Source organism: Lucilia cuprina, chromosome 6 (genome assembly GCF_022045245.1).
Source record: "Lucilia cuprina isolate Lc7/37 chromosome 6, ASM2204524v1, whole genome shotgun sequence".
In the NCBI taxonomy this organism is placed as follows: Eukaryota; Metazoa; Arthropoda; class Insecta; order Diptera; family Calliphoridae; genus Lucilia; species Lucilia cuprina.
Window position 1 is genome coordinate 54,768,362 of NC_060954.1, and position 1,109 is coordinate 54,769,470.

The window sequence follows — 1,109 nt, forward strand, 5'->3', positions numbered from 1 at the left end:
TAGTCTATAGTCTAGTCTATAGTCTAGTCTATAGGCTAGTCTATATTTTAGTCTGTAAATTAGACTATTTTTATTTTTATGAAAAATATTCAATTAAAATTATTTTTTTACAATTTTCATCTTCATTTTGGCCACTTTTCCCCTTAACTTAATATCCTAATGTATTAAATCCCTTTATTTAATATTTAATTTCCCAACAGCTCGATATTTCCTCTACAAATAAATATTCCCTGTAACAATTTCAGTTTACACTCGGCCGCTACTTAAATAACACGTTTTAATCCGTCATTGTTATCGAAATTATTTATTTAATGCAGTAAAAGTGTTTTAAAATTTATAAAATATCAAGTTTTAGAATGTAATTTAATGAAATTTTTATAAAAATCAACAAAAATCAGTGTTAAAATATAGTTTTTCATTGAAATAAATCGGTGAAAGAAGAAAAAAGCTTGAAGAAAAAATGTGTATACGCAAAAGTGTATTCTAATTGTTTTTGTATTTTGTGGTTCTTAGCTGTTGTTGTTGGTTTTCTTTTTCACTACTCAAAAGCCTTTTGCGCATTGGTATGTGTGTGTGTCTTTATTTGTTGATTGAGTGCAAGGGCGAAGTTCTTTAATATAATTATGTCAATTGTTAAGCTGTTGTTGTTATTGGCGTTAAAGCTTTTGCATCATATTTAAAAGGTAGAGAATCTTAATTTTTCCGTAAAATGAAAACGAATGTAGAGCGGAGTTGCCATTTGTTTAAATATTGTTAATAAAACGGTTCGAGAACGGTTTAAATTAAAAAACTGAATTATGTGTATATATGCAAATAATAACTACAAAAAAGGTGAGTGAAATAATTAAACATTTCGATCGAAAATTTACACAAAGATTTATTATATTAAATATTTCATAAAACACATTTCTATGAACAATTTTCGTGCGTTTGTAGGTTAAATAAAAAATTTAATTTAAAATTTTAAAAAATTAATCAGTTCTACTTTAGTTCTAGTTCATTTCTAGTTCAGTTCAGATCTAGTTCAGTTCTAGTTCAGTTCTAGTTCAGTTCTAGTTCAGTTCTAGTTCAGTTCTAGTTCAGTTCTAGTTCAGTTCTAGTTCAGTTCT